We start from the raw sequence: 23,155 nt of genomic DNA, 5'->3' as shown, positions 1-23,155 counted from the left end.
CCAGAGCCTTCTCTTCTCCAGGCTAAACAAGCCCAGTTCCCACAACCTTTCCTCATGGGAGAGGTGCTCCAGCCCTCAGCTCATCTTAGTGGCCCTCCTCTGGACCCGTTCGAAAAGCTCCGCATCATTCTTGAGCTGGGGGCCTGAGGCCTGGACGCAGTACTCCAGATGGGGCCTCACAAGAGCTGAGTAGAGGGGAACAATCACCTCCCTCTCCTTGCTGGCCACTCCTCTTTTAATGCAGCCCAGAGCACAGTTGGCCTTCTAGGCTGCAAGTGCACACTGCTGGCTCATAGCATCCAGCTTCTCATTCACCCAGGCCCCCAAGTCCTTCTCTGCAGGGCTGCTCTCAAGGGGTTCTTCTCTCAGTATAATACTGTATAAATACTTGTATAAATACCTGGGATTGCCCCAACCCATTCGCAGCACCTTGCACTTGGCCTTGTTGAACCTAATTAGGTTCATATGGGCCCACTTCTCCAGCCTGTCCAGGTCCCTCTGGATGGCTTCCCTTCCTTCCAATGTATTGACCACACCACTCAGCTTGGTGTCATCCACAAACTTGCTAAGGATGTACTCAGTGCCATCATCTATGTCACTGATAAAGACGTTGAAGAGCACCAGTCCCAAGACCAACCCCTGAGGGACACCGCAGGTGACCGGCCTCTCCTGACACAGAACCACTGATCACAACTCTTTGGCTGCATCCAACCAACCAGTTCTTAATCAATTGAACAGTCCATCATTCAAATCCATACCTCTACAATTTAGAGAGAAGGATATGGTGAAGGATTATGTCAAAGGTGCAGAGCAATTATGCAGTTGATGTCAGTAAAGGCAACAGAATAATTTATTTAAAAAAAAAATAATGCATGTTGCCACACACACACACACACAAGAAATGAAAGTTTCTCAGTTTCCCTTTACTGATTTTTCTCATTCTGTATTGACCTGTAGTACAGTATCCTCATTAAATAAAGTGAATGCATATTGTTTGTCATATAATCAATTTAAACAGTAGGAAGGAGAATTTATACTACAGTTTCTGCTTCAGTTGTTGGTCTTTCAAGTTACTGACAAAAAAAAAAAAAAAAAAAAAAAAAAGGATATTTCCTCACTTTATAATTCTATAATAATTTGAAGAGCTTGTAAAGAGAGTTAGAGATTTACTTTTCACAGAAAAGTAACATAAGATGGAAGTAGAAAAAGGGAGAGGAACCTAACATTGGACCAATTGTTACCAGAAAATATTTCTGGGGAAGGTAAAGCAACACTTTCTCCAAGTGCATGAGCATACCTAAGCACTGGCAATATTCTCACTTATGGGCTGTTTAAGTAGAGGGGTGGCTTGTGATTTAGGCTACTCACTGTCAGGAAATAGCAGTGTGTAGATAATAGCTTACTATGCAGGAAAATTAAAAAGAGAAAAGCTTTGAAGAGGAAAATTAAGGCAAGAAGGAGAAAAGAAGGGAACTTTAAAGGATGTTAAGTTAGCACATACTTTCGAAGAACATCAGTAGTTCTTAATGCAATCAAAGCCTGGTGCATAACTACTTTATAGTCATGGAGAAGGCTGCAATCATCCTTGGAACACAGTGCACCGCAACCTGCTCTGCAAGATCTTAGTGACTTCACCAAGATTATTTGGGGATCAAAATGCTTTCTGGTATGCTTTCTGGTTTCAGAACGTGGCTGGAAGAGAGAGTCCCCAAAATAGTCAAGTCAAAGAGGAAGGTGTAAAAGAAACAGACAAGGGAACGAGAACATTTAGATGATTTTTTGAGAACATTAGTATTGCATTTCAAAGCTTAAAAACCTTATCGAGTCCTGAATGCAGAAGCAAAACAGAGCACTGACACATATGGCAGATTCATGAAATTAAAGGTGAGTATTGGGAATTGAGAGATGGGAATTAATTTGCTTTTTGCTGAAAGCTGGATGCAGAAAAGGAAGAATCACAAATGCAATATCAAGCATCTAAAAAAACCTGCTATTACATCCTACTTTTTCCTCAAAGCCAAGGCAAGTGTTATCATGTGGCATCAAAGGAAGAAAGAGAGGGTAATCTATTGCAAAAGTCTGTTCAAGGCTCTCATATATTAAAAGTCACATAGTGAAAGTGATCACAATAAAAATTCAGGGCTGCAGAAAATATTACCCAACAACTTGAATTTGTCTGTGGAAATGGTTGAAATAAGGAAGAGTGAAAAAAATCTTCATACCAATACTTTAAAATAGAAATCTACCACAGTGTGGGAGAACACAGACAGACACAGTAGACAATCTGCAGTAGATTGTCAAACATCAAAATCCATCATATCAAAGACAAGCAGTAAGCAGAGTAGTTTAACTTCTGTTGCCCCTCCACATAAACACACATTCACATAGACAAATCTAGCAGCATCTGCTGCCTGTTTAGAGGAGGAAAGTGTCACGCTGGACCAAATTTGCCTCTTAACAAAAAACCTCTCTCAAAAATGCTTCTTGTTACCTTTCCTCAAAATTTTTAAAATACTTTTATAAGTTTTAAGGTCTTCAGAATGTTGAAGCTCAGCAAGCTCAGTTGTACTGTGGCCTTTTCCAATATTGTCTGCGTGACTTTGCACAGTGACCATATTTCTTTTTTGTCTTATGTTTAATATTTGGATCAGCAAACTTAGCATAATTTAGTCCTACCCCAGAGTGAAGAGTTTAGATTCAGGCATAATTAACAGTAAGAACAAGAGCAGCCAAAATGAAGAAGTCATTCCCTAATAAAATGATGTCACTTGTACAAGACTTAAGCAAAATAGTAATTTAGTTTTTGACTAATTTTCATTTTGTAAGTAAAAAGAACATAGAATCATATAGCACTTCACCTACTAATGCAAGTCCTTGAGACAAGCTGTAAAAGAGATGAAACATCTCATCATTGGAAAAAGTTATAATTTAAGACTTACTTATGTCAGGCAGATATATGAACACTCATTTCTCTGCAAATCTAAGGAGATACTCCAAATAGTGATACTACTTACAGTCATAGTAACAATTTTCCAAAGTTGGAGGTGGGTGGAGGGAAAGAGATAAAACAACTGCAATCATACTTGGTTTGTAAACTGAAAACTGTTTTTTCCCCCTCTAATTTATAATAGCGCAAGAAGGTGATGGCCATAAGCATAAAAACTGAAAACAAGTTATGTAAACTGGCACAGCTTAAGTGAAAATAAATGTCAATTAATGCAAACGTGCAGGAAAAGAAGTATTATGGATAGAAGGTGAAAGATAACCTGGTGAAAGAAAGTGTGGAGCTGGGGGAAAATCACTGCTTACTAGTGCTTTGTGCCCTGTTACCCTCACAGTTAAACCGCAAAAAAAATACATCCAGCCCACAAATCTCAGCGAAGCTTAAAGCAGCAATAGCTTTCCAAAGGTTTAAACTGTTTGAAAATCTGGCTGTAGGGAACACTGTTAGAAGGAACAAGGTGCATCAGGGGGGTTGCAGTAAAGCCAAACCCAAAGCAGCTTTCAAGATCAATCACAAACTGCTGTTTCAGGAGCTGTGTTGGAATTAATGCCAAATAAAAGCTTGCTACTCCACAGAGATTTTAATGAACCTGCTTGGAGGCAACAGAATGAAGGTGCTGTTGGCATGGAGCTGCACTTCAAAATAACCTGGAGCAGCTTGCTTGAAGTCCAGACAATTAAAACACAACTGAACAAAACACAAGACAGAACCAGAAACTGGGAAGAGGTTAATGGAGTTCTGTATGCATCATCAATCTCTTACTAAAACATACAGAGGAAGCAAACCACATTCAAAAAATTGTAAAAGCATCATGTGGGATGTGTTAAAATACTTTGAAAAGTAGGGAAGTTTGCTTAGCTCTTTTGAGCAACTTGGAGCATTTACATTCAGTAAATAAGACATCTAGAAAAAATACTAGTCAAGCCCTCCTGTCCCTCCAAGCTAAGTTCTTTAGTATTTTTCTCACCTTTTTTCTCCATCTACCCTACATTCTTTTTCATCTGTGTTTCACTTTCAACATACCTCCTGGGATCAGTACACAGTGACAGCAGCAGAAATTTTGCATAACTGTGTAGAGCAGAAGTTAGTTATGAGCCTATTCACTGGTATGCCTAAGCAGGAATTCCACTATGTTGTTTATTTCAGGTGTTTCCTGTTAGGAAATTTTCTTGCTGCTTCTGGAATATCAAATTCATTTTAGTCAACAACATAATCATTAGAAATTACGCTGTAAGTTTTTCAAGCATCTTAATTTATATTAGATATTTTCAAAGCTACTTATAGAGAAGAAGGGGTACTTCCCTCAGCAGCTACTATATATATCTATTTCCCTGCTTATGCTGTGTATGTCCTGATACAAAGAGGAAAGGAACATCACCATCTGACACTTAAAGAACTGAACTGCCATTGGTAGGATGAGAGTGCTGCTTGCTAGACCTTTGAAGCTGGAGCCAGTAGATTGCCCTGGTAGAGTTAATGGTGACAAGTTTCAGCTGGATTCTGCTACTGTCCTTGCAGTAGCTTCTTTGTAGTAGACTACCAACGGTATGAGCACTGCAGCTGAACTAGTAAAAGTAATGGGAGAGAAATCTTAGAGGAAGAAGACAAGCCAGGCCATAAGTTCTAGCTTGTTAAGCTACTGCACACATTCTGTTGAAGTCTGAACTTTATCACAGAAGACTTTTCAGAAAATTCTTTCCTTTTTTTTTAAATTCCTTTTCCAAGGAGCTAGAATGAATGCTACAAATGCACAAGTTATTTTACTTCTCCAAGAATGTTATTCTGATAGAACAATTTCTTTAAAACAGTTAGATTTTCACCTTTTTTTGATAGGATCATTCTAGAATATTTGAAACAAGTAGAAAATAAGTCCACACTTCAATTCTAATCTTAATTCATTTTTCCTGTTTATTTTAAAGAATGTTTTACAAGGAGTGTATTAGACTGAAAATTGCAATGTGTCAGTGTTACCATCTTACCTGAATGAAATGCAAGAATAAGTAACACCCAAATGGCAAAAAAAAGAAAAAAGAAAAGAAAAAAAAAGAAAAAAAAGAAGCAGTAAATTAAATCCTTGAAAATCTTTCCTATTTAGTAATTACATTAGTAATATTTCTGATGATGATGATTGTTGGTCATCATTGGTCAATGGTCAATGCCTCCTGCTCTCCTGTTTTTGAATCTGGGCTAGCTGTAATTAACACTCTTCTTGAACAGTAAGAAATTACAATAATTGATCTGCGCAGTCACACAAGCCTAGCAGAGCACAGTAGGGATTAATGTGTTTGGAGTAGGTGTTGTGCAGCTCATGTAACTTGTCTGGTCAGAAAAAGGGAGTCCGTTTTCTTAATTTTTTGAGTTAGGTATACTCAATAAATAAGCAAATACTCCAGTTATCCATGTTCTTGACTACATGGAATAAGAATAAATATCAATGTTGTACAGACAGAAGAAAAGGCAAAAGAAGAAGGAAACCTGTGGATTCAAGCTGTGTAAAGGAGGAAGCTCTGTGAGGAAATTAAACATGTTTTCCTGTGGGTCCTGCATATGTGTGGGTGAGGAGTTATTTTATTGTTTTCTTTCTCAAGCTTCCAGAAGTGCTTTAGCAAATTACAGTTTGAAAAGTTTCTGGATTATTTGTGTAACCCTCATCAAAGCAGTGGGAGACTGTCATTTCTGGTGAACGGGAAATATACAAAAGCAATGAATATTCCAGACAACTGTTTTCCAAGCAATACAAACAAATATTAGCCACTACTGAAAATTCTCAGCTGATTTGTGTTTATATTCATAACAAGAAATCTATTTTGGTAGATAAGCAGCAATGAAATTTAGTACAACATAGACATTTAGGTATGTGAGGAAAGAACTGCAAACTGTCAGTAAAGGATTGTCTCTATTTACAAAAACAAACAACAAAAACAAATACTAGGCTGGGTGATACTACATTTAGTATCCTTTACTACAGACCTCCAGGATTTCAGGACTGTTTCAAAGGCCTTTTGAGAAAGAAAGAAAAAAAAAAAAGAACAACATTCATTATTTATAAACCTGAAAAAGGGTAAACATTAAAAAAAGAAAAACAAACAAAAACCTCGGCAGAAATCACATTGTAATTTGCTGCATTGGGGATTTTGATTAATAAAGTGGGTTTTGTTATTTTTTAGCATCAATGTACCAATTTAAAATAATAAACTCTAATGAAAAATTAACAATAACATGAAATGTTTCTGTACTGTTCCCTATAATGGCTGTTGACATGGGAAATAAATCATCAAAAGGATTTCTAAAGAACAAATTTAACAAAGAAGTATGAAATAAGAGTGGCTTCAAAAGCTATACTCAGTACACAGGCTTAAAATGTAACTCTACATTCTCCCACATTAAATATTTAAATTCTCATAAGGAACAAAGAGTGTGGGAGACTCTTTTTTCTTCAGGCATGTTACATTTCAAAGCCAGGATGTCTTTAGGATCGAGCTAAAACCTAGATCTGTGATCTTATCCCATTGTTTGGCCTCAAACTAATCATAGCAGAAAATTAATTATGTCCAACATTTCAAACTTAAATTTTTAAAAAGAAGCTTGATCCTGAAGGGCAGGAGTTGCTCAGCATGTTGCATATTGAGGCTCTAAGTGGCCTGATTTTTCAGAACTGCTTGACTTGTCTAACACATTAGCTTTTGATAGAACCAGATGGTGTTTAGGTCTCAGTATTTCAAGGCACCTTGACACAGATCCTTAAACACATTTCCATATAAATCAAGCCACTTTTAATACCTCTGAGATCTCTGCCCCTGGGTACATCATGGCATGTATTAAATGTAGACAGCAACATTTGGAAACTTGTGTCTAGTTATCAAAACTGTGTATATGGCTGGCTAACAGGTACAAGTAGAAAACAAGGGAGTTAAGTCTTTTTGCATAAATCTAAAATACAAAAGAAAAACTGTATTAAAATTTTGGCCTATTTTTTCATTTTAAGGAATGTGACCTATAAAGGGATCACAAGGTTAAAAATGTGTTTGTTACCTCAATCTTCAGATTTAAAATGTTCTTTTTTTTTCCTTTTTTTTTTCTTTTTTTTCTTTTTTTTTTCCTAAGAGGTGCTGGAGTCTGTGTTTACCTTGATAACAAATATCTACATGTCAAAGGAGAAAGATTAATTTTATGTATATAGCACATCACATTGTATTTTTTATTATCTAAATAACACAAAGAACAGGAACTTCAATAATTAAAAACAAAATAGCTTGAAATTAGAACATTTGCCAATGCACAGTCCAAGTTTTATGGAAGATTTTATTTCTAGAATGTAGGCCAATGATGTTTGGGAAATCTGAGGTATTTCAGAAAGGCTCATTGCTGTGAAGTCTGGCATCTATCACAAATACTGTATTCATCTTCATTTTCTTTCCTTTCCAACACTAGTCCAAATGTCTTTAACAAAATGGCTGCTTCTCCTTCACCCTGCTATGAAATGAGCTCTCTGACCTTTACAGGCCTACAAGGGATACATTGTAGAGGGGAAAAAAACGTGAATAGAAATAAATTTTCCTACTGTATTAACATTCTTCTACTGGACATCAAAAATGGGGTACCAGTGTGCATTATTTCTCCCACTAGCTGTATTATTCACAGTATTGCAGAATGGGTAAGTGCCTGTTTGCTTTTGTTACAAACAGATAATATTGAGTTTTATAGTTTTGCTGTTGACAATAAAAATGAGAAGGAAACAGTATTTTGCAGCAGCAAAATGCTCAGAACACTGAAGTGAACTGTAATCAACCCCACTTCCTATGCAAAATCGTAGTTACCTCTTACCAAGCAACCAATGTCCCACAGGAGCACGTGTTATCAGAATCCTCTAACGGCCCTCAGTGGTCAGAGTGAGATAGACTTAGTTGGATTTCTCCCAGTTCTACCCCGAATGCAGAAGGGCTCTTTGGGCATCTCAAACTGTCTCAAGCAGATTTCAAGTCTGACCATATTAGCAGTATTCAAGTTTTTTTGTTTTTTTGTTTTTTTTTTTCCTTTACTTTTACAGAATTCTTTTGTCTCTGAATATTTTACTTGTGTGAAAACCTCTGCTAGAAAAACTGTATTTGACATCATCGTTTACTCTCAGATTAGTCATAAAGTATTTAACTTTTTTTTTTTTAATGGTTTTAATTTATTATTCACTCAATATCGAAGCAAAAAATAATCCATTCCTTTATTTGTTTGTTTTTGAGAAGTCAGTTTGTTTCACTCTCTGAGCATTCAAATGGGGTAGTCTCATTCAAATCTGACTTTTTATTGAAGGTAAATTAGAAATATAAAGGCATTTTAGCATTTTGCCATTTAAAGTCACTGTCAGGACATCACAGACATAAACAGTATTTTCTTCTGAAACATAAGGATTGATGTTTTAGAGAGTGATCTGCAGAGCATGGAGGTTTTAAATTGGCACCTACTTTGATTTGAAGGAAAATTATGGATGCACTTGGAGTCTCACTGTAGAGGAAATGAAGTCGTTGACCTTTTATATGGTGTTGAATATGATATTTACTGTGAAATAATAATGATGGCACCGATAACAACAATCACTGATTTAAACTATGCAGAATAATGAGGAAAAACATGTCCTTAAACTTGATTTCTATGTAAAAATGAGCTGATGATCCTCATAGAATGCCTCTGGAGTACAATCAAAGATCTTTTTCTTTAGATTCACATTCCTCATAAAAAAATAACAGACAAGAAATGGAAAGAAAACCTAAACATACTATGAAGTAAAATCCTAAGGATTCAATACTCAAATCAACTTGTAGAATGAAAAATTTCAACAGCAAAATTAATTAAACTAAACTTCAACTTATTTTGAAAAATGATATATTTGAATTGTTTCGACTCTCCCTCGATGAACATTGATGGAAACAACTCAAAGCAACCACTTCACTGTAAAATGGGAGACAAACCAGAATCAAGCCTTTGTAACCACAGTCCAGACCCACAAAAATTATTACATGTATTAGACTCCACACTACTTTTTTCCAGGAGAAATTGGTGATACATGGAAACCTGGGGTTTACAAATAGCTTAAAGTATACAGTGAGTACTAGCGTTGAATAAGCAGAGAGATAGACAACAAAAGCCAAAAGCTGACAGGTCTTTTCAGTCTCTTTCTTGTTATGAGTCTACCAATAGGAAATGGAAAGAAATCCAGTGAGTTTCCCAGCCTTAGAATAGTGCTGGAATGTCAGACTCCTTAAAAAATTGCTAGGCTTTAAGATGCGATATGCAAGAGTCAACAAAAGAATTTCACTCTTATAGTTCTTTACGATAATTAGTAGCTTAAATTCTTAATTTGTTCTTTTATGACTAAAACAACTACATATTTTCTTTCAAAGAGAGGAAAAAGTAAGGTGTTAAATATGGTTTGATACTGATAGAACAAGGGGGAATGTTGTTAAACTAAGACAGGGAGGTTTTGGTTAGATAATAGGAGGAAGTTTTTGGTGGTGACACACTGAAACAGGTTGTGAAGGAGGTTGTGGATCCCCATCCCTGAAGGCATTCAAGGCCAGGCTGAATGTGGCTCTGTGCAGCCCGGTCTAGTGGTTGGCAACGCTGCACGTGACGGGGTTGAAACTAGATGATAATTGTGGTCTGTTTCAACCCAGGCCATTCTATGATTCTATGAAATCCTTCCTGTATAAGTCCCTCTGCAAAATTAGACTTCCATCCAGAGTTAACAACAATGATATCAAAAGTTATAGTCCTCCATTCCTATTCATGAATCTAAACGGTGTTGTTCTTCTTTTGGTTTTGTTTCTTTGGTTTTATATTTTATATTTTAATAGGTGAAGCATGCCACCTCAGTACAGATTTAAAACAACTCTAAAATATCTGGTAACAATGCTACTCTGGCTTTCCTTTAGAGCCAAAATTAACCACTACAAATTGTTGCATGGTAAAATGTAAATGTGACATTCTCAGTACATCAATAATCCATAGGATTTATGGCCAAGTTCCCAGGTGAACACATTATATCACATAGGTAAGAGATGGACCTTTTCAAGATACAGTGTTTAGAAATCTGGCATAATACTGTTCAGGACAACTTTCTGGAATCCCAGTGTCATTTTTATGTTGTTAAAAAGCCATGTAAAAATACCTAGTAAAGATTACACACCAGCAGAAGCAAGCTTACCTAAATGCTTGTGTTTTCCTACTCTCTTGTTTGTTCAGCCATTCAAAAACTGAACACCATACTGTTCACTCACAATGCTCTTAGTTATTTCCTTGGTATTCATTAGCATGTTGTTTTTCTTTGGTGGTCGATTCACATATAGACACTTTTTTTTTTTTTTTCTTATATTATCTTTCCTGTAAGACCGAGAGAATAATTATATATATAATATATAATATATATATTTAATATATAATTAATTGCAGAAAGAATGCAGTAGTTTAATGTATGAAAACAGATGGTTATTTAAAATTACTTAGTTTTAATGTTTAATATTAAGAAACATGCTTATTAACCATAAATGCGATGGTAATTAGGCATAATTTATTTATGTATCTCTGAATCATTGATGACAATTTATTTGAGAACACTATCCTCCTTTGCATCTTAGTATATTTACATGTTATGAAACAAACAACAAAAAAATTAAAACTACATCTATTTCTTTAGATACTTATATTCAGAACAAATCAACAACAGTTCTGTATTAGTTTGAGAAATATTCTGCAGGTAACTTAACCTTGCAAAATGGTAGAAGAGCTTCTAACTTGAAAAAAAAAAAAAAGAAAAGAAAAACAAGACAAAACACCTTATTTTTGGCCACACACAAGGGAGTTCAATCTACATTTTTATACCTAGAGGAATATAGAACCAGTCTGAAAATTGTTCTAGTTAAGAAAAGTTACATTCATTTTAAAATAATAAAGACAACCAAACTGAAAACACATTAGCAGTTCAAATAACTACATTCAGTGCTATGTAGAGCACTGAATGGTATCTCTTTTCTGAAAAATACCTGTACTCAGTATTCAATATATATAGTATTGAAATGTCTATGCCAACAGTTTCTATTGAAATGAATTTCTGTAAAATCTTTTCTACAATTAGATACCCCTGGTGTAAGAAATGGAATGGCAATTGGACACGTTATTCCAGTTCATGTGTTTTTGATAGATATAATAAACCAAAACCAAGCTTACTATTTCCTCAGGTGTGTGGATAAGCAGTATCTGAATATTTACATATTCAAAAACTCTAGAAGATTCTGTAGGAAATAAACATCAAAAACAGCTGTTCTTCTCTAGTTCTGTTTTCACACTGCAGTATTTTTTTTCTGAAAGCATATTTGTAATAAAGTGCTTTATATCACAATGATATTTTATTTTTTCTCATTTATATGGCCTTCGAGGACAATGTTATGGTGACATTATGCTTTACAGAAGGCATTTTTGTTAAGGCCAATTTTCTCCTGAGTTCTTGAATTTATTTCACATTTCCAAAAGATTCTTGGCTGCTAACAGAAGAATAGAGGTGAGTTCTTGTGCCAAACCAAATAGTTTTATACAATCCTTACTTTTACTATGAGGTAACCAAGGGCAAAACCACAGAAACCTTTTCTCCTCAAAGGAATTGAAGTTCAACAACATTCTGTACCACTAGAGCTGTGTTACTAGTGTAACAAGGTCCTCACTGTATGACTCAAACAGGGATCTAGAGCACACGAAGGAGTCAGGGAGTCCAAGAATGACTCAAGCTTAAAGTGTCAGTGGAGTCTCACTGAGATAGATATAACAGCAATGGTGAAGGAACAAAACAGCTGAAATTGTTAGAGTGTCACGAATGATGTCTAGTATAAAGAACATTAAGATTCTGATCATTATAGTATAATCTCCTGCTTTGCCATTTTCAACAAACACTGGAGTCTTTTACTTAAAAATATTACTAATATAATACCTGTGCAGATTTTCTGTTCTTAACTAAGCTTTACTACTTCTTGGCATCTGATTAAAAGGAATGCAAAATGTAATGAAATGAGATGAAGTAAGAAGCCTCCAAAATCCGTTTTTTCATACCACGCTGTAAGCTAGGAACAAACCTACCCGGAGTACCCATCATGCCAAAAGAGAGGAAAAGCTGCAATGGTTGCAGCCCTCTGCAACCACCAGATGGCACCCAGAACGACAGTCTGCAATGCTCAACACCAGGGCAGCAGGGTGCCTACACGCTCCTTAATTACCATTTCTCTTTAGTTCCAGCAGTTGCACCCTTTGACTTGCTAACGAAGGAGGACAGGAATACAATCTTAAAACGCCTCTCAGAGCACCAAGGATAAAGGGAAGGAGAAAAAGTAAACAGTTGCAAGCAGACGATGAAATTCATGAAGAGAAAGCGCTGAGCAATAAGAGGGACTATAGTCAACCTTTCACCTCAGTCGTACCAGTTTAAATCTTGCATATTTTACAGTAGCACTATTTCTGAAAAAAAAAAAAAAAAAAAAAAAAAAAAGAAAAAGATAAAAAGAAATATAATCCTCATCCTTTAGCTTTATTATCTCTTGTCACAGCACTGGATAAATTATGCCTTTGGGAGTCTCACTTGAGTGATAAAACTGTTTATTAGGAATTTAACAATTACCGAAATGAGAGGGGAAAGAATGGAATATCGCAACCCACATCATAATCCCCAAAGATAATTATTTCAGACAGATAAAGATAATAAAATATGGATGTTTTTAGTTTGAGAATACGACACAACATTCCAGCACACACAGAAAGCAAAATGAAAATAACTTTTTTGTTTCTTTGTTGGAATAGCTTTTAACTATTAATATACACTGCCTCTGCATCAAGTGGCAGTTTTGTGTTCCCTTATTTGTTTGCAAAGTATCAGCCACACATAGAACACTGCAAAAATGAAAACAACAGTCACGGAGAAAGTAAAGAAATTCAGGTTTCATTGCTGAGCTTCACCATCTGATAAGTTTAAGGAAGAAACCCAGGTATGGCAACTTATTTTACTCACCTCACACAAACTCTTCCCTTACTGTGTCATACTCTATAACATTTTGGTACAGCCTTAATTTCTTCTCTGCAAGCATCAGTAAACCTGGCTAAGAAGCCTGACAAGGATTACTCCTGAATATTCTAATTACAGTGGCCTTTGTATCATCTCTTGTATTATCATTCCTCTTGCACACTGATGCAAGACAGCTGGGAGAGACTAATCCCCGTTTGCTGAAACCATTCCTCACAGGATGCTTACAAATGATCTGAATTCAAGAAAAGATACAGGTGGCTTAAAAACACATGACTCTGGGACTGATTTTCTGCCAAGCAGAAAACTCGGACAGAAATAAATCTCCTGGGACACTTTCTTCATTTTACGCTACATAAGTTGTTACAGTTAGGAATACAGTCATGCTTTTCAATGCCAGCTGCTGCAACGGAGTTAGCATCCACAGATCTCCATTACTAATGAGAAATACATTCAAAATTAAATTAATAAATAAACAAAAAGGAGGCCAAGGTAAGGAGACGAATTCTTCAAAACAATTATTTAAACAAAATCCATTATCCTCTCAAAATCTGTAATATTCAAGCCAAATGAACCAAGTCAAAATAATTTGTCAGAAAGATGCTTCAGTATCTGAGATGTTTACTTTTTCTTGATTATGACAATGATGCAAGTTCCCCGTTCCAGGAAATGTTAAAGGCCAGGCTGGCTGGGGCTATGAACAATCCCCATGGGACTGAGATGCGTCTCTGCCCAGGGCACAGGGGTTGGAACGGGATGATCTTTAAGGTCCCTTCCAATGCATGCCATTCCATAGTTCTATGACAACCCAGACAGATAGTTGTATGACATGTTCTTAAAATCTCCTATTTAAAACAATACTTTCTCTACATATTAAAATTGATTTTCCTTCTCCTGTATACAGAAATGGCAAAATCACCCAATGATAAAATTTTTGATGTGCTGTAAGATCTGTTACCCTATCAACACTTTCTCAGAGCAATAAAGGAAATCCAGCATTTCAAGTTTTCTAAATCTAAGTAAATTGTTCTTGAAACCTGTTGCTCTTTTTTAAACACTACATGATCTTTAAAGAGGAATATATGAGAGCAGTCACAGTGCTTCCACATACAATTAACCTATTACGTTCAGTGCACAAGGGAACAGAAACAATGCCAGCATCAGGAGCAATAGAATGCTTTTACTTTCCTCCATCAGGAGTAATCCAATTTGTGCAAAGAAGATGAGGCTCATTTGCAGAAAGTATGGCAGTTTTACTAAGATGGGATCCATATGCTTCAAAATAAGCAGAAGACTATATGCATGACAGTGACTTTTTTGTGCGCTGCTGAAAATCTCTGCTATGTACACAGTGTGGAGAAGAGGCACAGTATTACATTTACTTGTTTATCTTTGTGTCATGGGATTGAATGTTATGGATGATTTTACACAATTAATTTTCATTTAAACAAACAAACAAAAAACTGAGTTACTTGAGGAGTTTTGGAAGAGAATTAAATGAGAGTGGACCCTTTTCTGTTTGGGGTGTTGGGATATCTAGAAAATTATCCAAGTTTTCACAAAACTCAAGCTTTTCATGAATCTTAACTAAAACAACTAATATATTCTCAATTTCAGATATTTTTGAATTACAATAGCGAGGATCTTAACTCAGCAAAATGATGCTGGATTCATTGTAGGTGCTGGAGATACGTTTCTAACACAGAAATGTGGTAACTATACTAAATGGTATGGACACTCAACAGTAAAACTAAACTCAATGTGGGTTTTGGTAATAGATATTAAACATGTCTGATCATTCATCTTGATAGGAAGTATCAGGTAAATGTCTAGGAAAATCAATTAAACAAGACAAAGAAGACTCAAATAAGGCACCATTAAACAAGGCACCAAAACTAGAAGATGATCTTACAGTTAATTTATTAGAAAGTCATTTTTGAGATTTCTCTCAAGACTAATATTATTTTAAATAATCACTGTGTGCAAAAGATGGGTTGTAACTCTCTCCCACCAACGTATTAATGCCAATACAGTGACTAGCAATTATGGCATAGGTATTCAAAAGACTGTCATTTTAATATTATGTTCTTCCTCTTCCTTCTTTTCTGAAATACTTTGCACTTTATTATAGGGATTGTAATTCTTTGCATACAGAGTACCAATGGAAGCTTGCTTGCATATATTTCAGCAAATACATTTGAAATATTAAACACTTAATTAGAGGCAGATGTCCAAAATCAGCATGTGTATCTACTTGGGTGGGTAATTTAAAAAGTTCTCCAGCTGGACAGGTTCAAGGATTTTGTTATCAGAGGAGAGATCATAGATATATTCATCTGGAAGTGCTCTGTATGTAGGGATGCCTTTATATAGAATAACCAGCCAATATACATGAAGATTTAGCTTAGTTATTTTCCTGTAAGTTGGAATAAGTAGCTACGTGATTAGACTAGCCAGGTGTAGGACACTTTTTTTTCACAGGTTTATAAAGTATCTATGTATCCATTCATTTTCACTGTCAAATTGTATGTCTTTTATCTCAGTGCTCTTCCCAGAAGGAGGCTTAATCTTGAAAAGTAAGAGCAAAATGTCAGTTCACACTGAAATACATAGGCACCATTCACTGTATGCGGATTTTGTAAAAGCAATAGCTTAAAATTTTGCCTTTTAATAAACTACTACTGTCCAAGAAACAGTATTAAACTAACAGAATTCTAATTGAAAGAGACATTACTTTAAAAGAAATTTCTCAGACTAACATCAGTATATTGTTTGCCTTAAGAAAAAGAATTTGGCATGAATCAAAAGTCAAATTGCTTTTCAAGTCAAAAGTATTACAGAATTATTCTGTGTTAAAACTACATGGATATTCTTTTTGCTGTTTTACTTTTCAGTTGATTAATTTTCCTTCTCCTGGTCATACACTGCTGAATGCTATCACTAAACTCAGAAAAATTAAATCTCTCGGTTCTTTCCTCTGCAAAGAAATTTCAGGAGAATAATTTTCTTAAAAGTAGAGCCGCTACAAGTGTTTTTTATAGCACATTTCTTATCCAAGCAGCAAATATACCCAAAGGAATACTGAGCTTATCTAAAAGTATTTTGCAGCATTTTATGATGTATGGCAAGGTTTCTGCATACCAGATTGAAAAAAGAATTTTATAAGAGAAAAAAAAAAAATTGGATGCGTTTTTCAGAATAGACCTGATTTTTCTAAAGAATCATTTAGTATTAGTGGCATCAATTTCCAGGATCAAAATGCTGCCTATCTCCACAGGGAAATACTAGCAGAAGCAACAGCAATTCTGTTGCCCACAGTTCCTGTTTCAGATCCAGGGCCTTACACATTTCTAGTCTTATTGTGTTCTCTCGCTGCCTACTTGTTGGTAATTCAGTATGAATAAAAATAAAATAAGAGTAAGAATAAAAATAAATAAATAAATAATCTTGAGAAGATGAAGAAAATTTGAAACGGCACTGTAAAATTTGGAAAGTAATACAAATAATGACATGGACTGATGCATAAAGTAACAAATTCAAGGTGCATATAAATTGATAGATGAATTAAAATGTCGGAATTAGAAGAAAAGGGAGGAAGATAATGTCTTTTTCATAATATGTTAACACTTGCTCATGATCCAAGCCCATTTTAGAACAAACTTATTATTTATTTGACTTAAATAACAAAGCTTCTGCTTGGAGAGGATGTAGGACAAACGTCTGATCTATTTTAGATGGGACAACTGGATGTTACTGTCATAGAACTGCAACACTACTCTGAAGCTGAAGCAGAACCTAATGTCCATTACTTAATAAATTTCTAAAAGATAAGTTCAATAAAAATATATCCAATTTTGCACTGCAGAATCTCACAGGGCCACACAAGCTGTATGTATTTTATTGAATTCTGCCTGAAGCAGAGATTTGTAAATGAGAAATTATCTGTTTCTGAAACCCAACAAAAATCTTTTTGTTCTCCAAAGTTGATTGTATTTTCTCTCCAAGTCTCTCACTTCACTCATATTTTTCTCTTGATCTACACAGACTAGAATAGCAGAAGACTTTTTCAGCTGTTTATAATAGTTATCTGCATATTAAAAAAATGCAGGAGGTTTTTAAAAAACGAACAGTGCCACGCGATATTGTTTCTGGAAGACCTCTCTTTGTAATGTTTTGTTTGTTTGTTTGTTTTTGTTTTTGTTTTTTTAAATAATTTTTATGATTTTAAGTAGCTGAGATTATTGTGTACAGCACTTACACTGTTAGTTAAACATGAATACAAAGATTGTTGCTGAGATACAGCTGTCCTTAAAAAGGCATCTAGGAAATGCTTTCTGCTGGTTTTGCTTCCAATCCTAATATTTCTTTGTGATACTTACATGGGTTTCATGTGTGCATACATACACACACTAGCAGACAATGTTCCTCTCCATTCTGAATGAAAGAATATTAAAATTGTTTGTTCAGTCTCAAGTAAATCGCCGTTTTGGAGTCAGTGAGTGACGTTCACAGAGAAGAGCTACAGTAAATCTGTAAGAAATACCTGCCAGAAGTCACCATCTCCTAGCTATTAATATCAGATTTCACCTTTCAAGAAAAGTGGGGAGGAAAAAATAAATAATCTAATGAAATTTCCATGTATTTTTACACAAAAACCAAAGGTCTAGAGTTTCTAAAACTGCACAGATTCTGTTTTTTCCTCAAGCCCAGAAAACGTTACTGCAGCCAGACTGCTGAGTGTCCTCTGTAATATCGCCCAGCTCAGGGCTGTATAATTTAAGGAATCAAACCAGCAGACTGGTGCCTCCCTGTGGAAAGCTTACTGTATTTTCCCAGACAGATGTCAGACAGACTCAGCCATCAAAGGCAGTGCTGCTGACTGATGTCTAAGTCAAAGACAAACAAACAAACAAATCTAAAGATAACTTTAATGGAGCAAATATAAGCATATCAAAGGCATAGAGGAAAGGAAGTATGTGCGACAGTAGCACACATTTGGAGTTAAGCTGACAAACAAGAGAATCAAAGAGAGGAAGAGGACATGATTTCTTACTTCCAAAATTTAGACATAAGGATGGGACCTAAGAAAAAATATCAAGATATAAATCTAGATCATTTCTCCATCGGCACAGTGAGTGCACTTGCAGTAAAACAAGCAATGACACCATTGCATATCCTGACAGCATTCAAGCTCACTGTGGGGAAAAAGCTACAATCCTTACAGCCTACTGAAACCTCAGCCACTATCAAGTAAACATTCCAATAGGGTGTCCTGCTGAGAAGTCTTTCTCTACGGTTTTCCGCAAAAATCATTCATTGTAGTAGGGTTATAACATTGCTGAGTTCTTTCCTAACCAAGAGATACAAAGGGTATGAATGTACTCAAAGCCTCACTTAGGTTTTGCCAAAATTCAGGGGATGAATTCTCCTTGTTCAGGAGGTTCACAGCAGAGGTGAGAACTGACTTCTGACAGCAGAACTGACTTCTACTTCAGATGATTCCTGCACAGCCCCCACTTATGAGAGCTCAGCTGCTCTGGTTATGGTCATCTGGAGAATGTCCTATGTTGAAAACCAGATTCTACCAGGATAAATAAAACCCTTTATCCATCTCCAGACTAATACCAATGGAGAGCAAAAACCAGTGTTATATTAGTCTTCTTATTATTTATAATGGAAAGCCTCAGTCTCTTAAACTCACATAAACTGTGCTCTGCCTAGGTTTGCAGCTTGGATTTTCCTTATCTTACTAGCAGATGACTGCTTAGGCATTTTAAGTAACATACCCAATTAAGTAACAATAAAACCCATCTGGAAGTATAGTTATTCCAACAGGCAATAGGAAATTGCTTCTTACAGACTTAGTGCATTTTTGTAGTGAGAATGATTTTTAAGAAGTCCTAGCACAATATTAGTTTTTCGTAGTCAGTGAATTGTATCACTGTCACTGCATTTTATAGAAGAACTTCTGTAAAGGTAACTACCACTGCTAGCTTGAGTAACTCTTCCATAGTTTAATGAATAGAAAACCTCTCACATTATTTCACAGCTACCACCTTTCCAAAACATTTTACAATGAAAGAACTGCAGCTTGCCTTCCTGTGAATGTCAGATAAAAATTCTTCCCTGGACTTACCAACAGGAGAAATCCACCACAGTACAGCTTCAAACTACCCATTAATACCAAAAAGGAAAGGTAGAAGTACTAATTCTGAAAATGTTAATTCCTGCTCTTACCTCAGAAAGAGCCCTTCTGCAGGACAGATGACTTCTTTGCTAACTTATAGACACTAAAAAGACACAAATTCTGTGGTAAGTATTGGCCAGTTCTGTAATCCACACATCCCATCAGCTGAAGACTAGGAAAAACAGAAAAATGTGGAGGGTAAACCTTCTACCAAGACACGGAGGTATCTCACAAATTCCTTTCTTCTTGTTCTTTCAGAACATTTTGAAATAAGAATCTTTTTGAATGGGCTTGCTTGAAATGTCTATGTATTGCAATAATTCTTCAATAAAATCCAATTTCCCTGAGACAGTAGCCAGTAGTAAGCAAATTTTCAAGACTTACTTTTCTTGATGCTTTAAAAATAAACTAAAATGCTGTGTTGAGTAGGGAGAAGGGCCAAAAATAAGAAAATGTTTTTGTGGAAAGCCACAAAACATCAAGTGAAAAGGGAGTCAGTCTTGAGCAGAGAAAATGGATTTTACACATTTTTAGGAGCAGCACATGGAAGGAAATTCAAGACAATCCTTAAAAGAGTGTTGATTTCAAATTAAACAGTACAGCTACTAAGAAGTAAATCCTGATGAGGTCAGTGAGAACAGAATTGCTAGTTACCAGGGAAGTGTAGTCTGAAAACAACACGAGGTATCATTTTCATTTTGTATTTTCCACAGCTATTACATTCTATTCAGACTTCAATGATTATTATTCTCCCTGCAGCGCCAAAGATATTCAAATATTTTTAAAAAGTATTTAGGTCCAATTCTCATTATGTGTAAATAAATAAATAAATAAATGCACTCATATATATCTACTGCTTACCTACTTTGTCTTTGTTTTCATGAACTTTTAAGTTTTAAACTTTCTTTACGATTTGAGATCCAGAACTTTATTTGATGAGTTTCTTCTCCTGTAGGAAAAAGTCAAGGTGAAACGGCTGAGGCACTAGAACAAAACAAAATATCTATCATGAAATTGAAATCAACTCTAAGGAAAAAAAAACACTCTTTCTGGTAGGATTTTAATTTGGTTTTTTTTTTTTCTTTTTTTGGTCATTTTTTCTTTTAGACTCATGATTTCCATAGATCCTAAATGTACTGCTAACACTACACAATACCTTGGTCAACTGCAATGCCATATAAATGGAATTAATAGGAAAAAAGTTTTCATGACCTCAGGAGCTGCCAATTAGTATTACTAAGTGGATGGTAATAATTGCATAAATAGAAAATTCTAGCTCTGTTCCCTCAATTCAGTCCTTTGTTTCACACTGGTCACAAAGTATTCATAAGCTTTGCCTTTCACAGTCATATGAATACATAACACCAAAAAGTATAGTAGTTCAGAAATGCTATTTGTATATAATAAAAAATAATTACAATTACTGTGGTAACTACAACTTTAATTAAACACTACATGGTATGATAATGGTAAGTAATCTTGATAGTTGATGTTGAATATTTAACACTAAATTTTCTTCTCTTGCTATATTGTCTAAAGTATTTCCATGGCTGTTTTCTCAATTATATTGTTCAAATTCTATGGTATAAAGAAACAGAGTGAAGTTCTGCTAATTGTTTTGCAACTATTAATGTGTCCATAAGGAATGAGTAGTATTTTTATGTCATATATTTTTCAAATTTCAAATAATGAAGTAGTTGTGAATGCTAAACTGTTGATCGTGAATGAATCTTTCCAGAATAAGCATATATACGTATATATTCTGAACTTACATAAACATAAAAATTCAGGACCAAAAAAAAACTTATATGTGAAGTTGATATTTGTAAGTGTGTTATAAACCTGTATTTTGATTAATTCTATCAGATATATTTTTTTGAACACATCAGCACCTGAGCAGTTTTGTTGAAAGCCCGACGCCAGCTGTTAATGATAAGTACTTGAAACTCTGGTTTGTCTGAGCCACATTTGCTTGCACTGCAAACTGAGATTACACTGTGTCTGAATGTTGCAGGAAGCAACACTACTAACTGTTGCCAGAAGCTTTCTACTGTAAGAATTTTGTATCAGTAAATTAGAATCAGAACACACAGGAGCATACATAGGCAGCATGTAAGTGTTTTCCTTCTAAATAAACACTGGATACATAGTTTGGATTCCTTGTGGCCTAAATTAGCCTGAAAGAAAACAGCAGACAAGATTACACTACTCTGCTGAAATTTTCTCCGTTGCCTCTCTATCTTGGGCTGATTTCTTTTGCCTTCAAGATTCATTTAAAATAGGGAACAAAAATACAGTGCTCAGAGTTATGCTGGAAAACTTTCATGCATTGAAGTGAGTGCCTGAAATGAGAATGTGAAATGTCTGGGTGTCAAAAATGTACTTTTTGAAAACCCTATGAAAATCCAAGAAAAATACATGACAGACCAATCAGAATCTCCATTCAGCCTTTGCTCATTGTGGAGACCAAGGCAGGATTATGTATCTGCATGGGAGGAGAAGAATATCCTAATTCTGACCTTCCCAAACCTCTCAGTATATAATTTGATGTACAATTCGGGTTTTTTGATTTTGCCAGTTCATGCTCACTTTATTTCACTGAAATTGTTTAATTACCTGCATCTGCTTCCCGGTAGAATGTAGTAGGCTAAATTACTGGGTTCATAGGCTGTGTAGCTAAAAGTCATATATTATAAAAGATTATAAAATCATATTCATTGCTTCTAAAGCAAAGGGATGGATAATTAACATGAATTGATCTGGGGAAGTATAAAATATTTGTTTCTTGCTTTTCACACTTCCTAACTTTGGGATGCATTTGGCCCTAGAGGAATTTTGACCGAGTAATCAACGTGATGACCACTGATGAAAAATTTCTGTTAATTGGTGATAGTTCAGGTAAAAGGCCTGGACATGAGGTGCATTGCTCACCACACGCCTTTCTGTCTTGCCCTCTCCTCACTATCGGCTCCCAGATGCAGACATTAATACCTCTGTGCCTACTCAATAAAATACTGCAGAGTACTGATCTTTTCTCAAAACTAAACCATTTAAATTTATTTATTTATTATACACTGCTTCTTTCAGACAGAGGGGCATTTTATTCAATTTAAATGCCCACAGAACTATGGCCTTAGAATGTCTTTTTAGAAAAACAAAAACCACAGTTTAAATGTTACTTAACTGGGCTTTAATTAGATGTGAAAGTCTGAGCTAATCTATTAATAATGAAGTTTTCAGCTAAAAATTTAAAGAAGCAAAGATCAAATAAAGATGAAAGAGTATGAATCTCATTTTTAGTCTTACATCTTTATTCAGTATAGTATTTTATGTTAGTCATTTTAGGCTTAAAGGAAATAATGACCTCCTACTGTTTTGGAAAAGCTGTTCAACTGGACTAAAACTGTCCACTGAGCTATTTCCTGTAAAGGAGATAACATGGAACTGCATTTTCTAATCGTTATGCTAACATGCAGTCATGTTAGATATGATGTCTTATGTATGGAAATGGTTTTTGAGAAGAAAAACCCAGTTCTCCAAGTTCACAAGAAATTTATTCATTAATATATGCATAAGAGGATTCACGTGTAAATTAAGATTCCTTACAGGATTGTATTCCCATTCCAAAGGTAGACATGAGAATCAAGATAACACTTCATAATTCAATGTACAAAGGTACTTCCCTTTATGGTTTTCTATTCTTCATATTTGGAGAAAGAATGATTACACATTCACAACAAAACACAGAATGACAAGAAGTTGCATAAGGACATAATAAAAGGACTGTTTTGTAAGAGCAAGAGTTGATCAAAATTATTTAGAGTAAGTTCTTCCCAGTTTTTTCTTGCAGTGAAAGTAGTGCAAGTTAGATACACAGTAATACAAATTATTTTTGGTTTGTTGTTCATCTTCCTCC

This window comes from Phasianus colchicus, chromosome 4, assembly GCF_987193195.1.
Source record: "Phasianus colchicus chromosome 4, bPhaCol1.hap1.1, whole genome shotgun sequence".
NCBI lineage: Eukaryota > Metazoa > Chordata > Aves > Galliformes > Phasianidae > Phasianus > Phasianus colchicus.
This window is presented reverse-complemented; position numbering follows the sequence as displayed.